The sequence below is a fragment of the Dasypus novemcinctus genome, chromosome 6, assembly GCF_030445035.2.
Source record: "Dasypus novemcinctus isolate mDasNov1 chromosome 6, mDasNov1.1.hap2, whole genome shotgun sequence".
Lineage (NCBI taxonomy): Eukaryota > Metazoa > Chordata > Mammalia > Cingulata > Dasypodidae > Dasypus > Dasypus novemcinctus.
Genome location: NC_080678.1, coordinates 10,554,775 through 10,556,460, shown reverse-complemented (window position 1 = coordinate 10,556,460; position 1,686 = coordinate 10,554,775). Strand labels below are relative to the sequence as shown.

Here is a 1,686-nt window from a genome sequence, read left to right as displayed (position 1 = left end):
TATCCTTCCAAAGTGAAGGAGAGGCTTTAACAATGCCCTTGCATAATTTGTTTCACAAAAGTACAAGGTATTTACGGTGGGGTGGTGTATGGGAGCCCTGTATGATGTTATGCGTGTTTGTTTGTTTTTGTAAGTTTACAACTTTTACTACACACTTACTGTTTGTGTGTGATTGGGACATGCCTGCTCTTTGAGTTCATGACTTTTTGTCTCTATTTGCCTATCGAGATATTTCAAATAGATGGAATCAAAATTTTTTAAAAAGTGAAGGAGAGAAAGAGTGGAGGCCCAACTTCTCTGGCTGATGGGGTGCGTTGCTAACTGCTGCACAGGCTGAGAGGGGCAGCTTGGCTCTTCTCAGGAATGCCTGCCCCTCTGCTCTGGGGGTGTGGACTCGGTGGGGAAACCCAGCTGAGAAGTGGAGGGGAAAATGAAAATTAAAAGACAGCAGCCACGAGCCAGAACGTAAGAGAATTATGGCAACTTCAGTTGCCACTTGCACCACAAGTGAATCACAGCAAGAGCTAGAAGAACCAATTGAGTACAACGAAGAAGAAATCCTCCAAGAGGGCGTGCAGCCAGAGGAGTTTGTGGCCATGGCAAACCATTCTGCTACCGATGAAACACAGCACAGGCTTTTTGGGTTTTTGGTTTTTGGTTTTGAGAGGAGAGAAAATTCTTACCCTGAGACAACCTCAGCTGATTGGTAGTGGGGCGAAGGTGCAGGCTGCTGTGGGTCCATACCAGCTAACCACATTGAGAAACATCTGGAGGAATATGATGCTGATGACATGGGGCCAAATGAAGACTACATGGCAGCTAGAGACCTTTGAAACTCCACTTGGAAATGTTGGCAGGCCAGCCACAAACAACTAAATACTGCAATATTACCCTGTAGAATAAAGAATTCCTGGAAGATAAAGTAAATTTCGGATATTGGCTGTGGAAGTGATGCTATCAGCCTCTTCTACACACAAAAGCAGCAAATGGCACAACACAAGAGGCGGCAGGTCGTTCCTGAACACCATCACTGTGTTGTGAAGGATGTGGTACTGCCTGAGAAGGTGGAAGTCCTGGGATCTGAGTGGACGGGGACATGCCTGCTGTTTGAGTTCTTGAATGAATCCATCCTGTTGGTCCAGGATGTGTGGCTGAAGGACAGGATCATCTGGTGGACGGTGGCTGTACTGAATCTCATCCTGTGCAGCACTGACAAAAGCTATCCCATCAAGGTGCTCCTCTGAGTCAAAGCATACAAATTTGACCTCGGTGCTTTTAAAACTTTGGCAATTAAGAAGTTTTTTTTTCCCCAATGCCCAAGTATAAACACATTCGGAAACCAGAATACTGACTCTCTGAACCATATACTATATTACAGTCAGACTTGAGAACAGTGAAGATCACTGAAGTAGAAACAAGGACAAGCAAATTGCACTGCGATATTTAAAAGCCAGTTCTCGGCATGGATTTGCCTCCTTGTTTAGGGTCAGATTTCACTATCTGGAAGAAAGACACTCTACAAGTGGTGTTGGATCATGGGCCATTCTACCCCACAATGCACTAGAAGCACTGCTTATGATGGACAATTCCATTACTGTCCACACAGGGGACGTGGTCATGGGCTCAGTTGAGTTGCAGAGAAGTCCAGCATGGAGAAAGCATCTCAGCTGCACTGAGCTAGTCTGT

General features: G+C 45.5%; 1 pseudogene; it reads left to right on the top strand.

Moving 5' to 3' along the window:
- The first annotated feature begins 476 nt into the window (after positions 1-476).
- LOC111759978 (protein arginine N-methyltransferase 2 pseudogene) lies at positions 477-1,388 on the top strand (annotated as a pseudogene).
- The last annotated feature ends 298 nt before the right edge of the window (positions 1,389-1,686 follow it).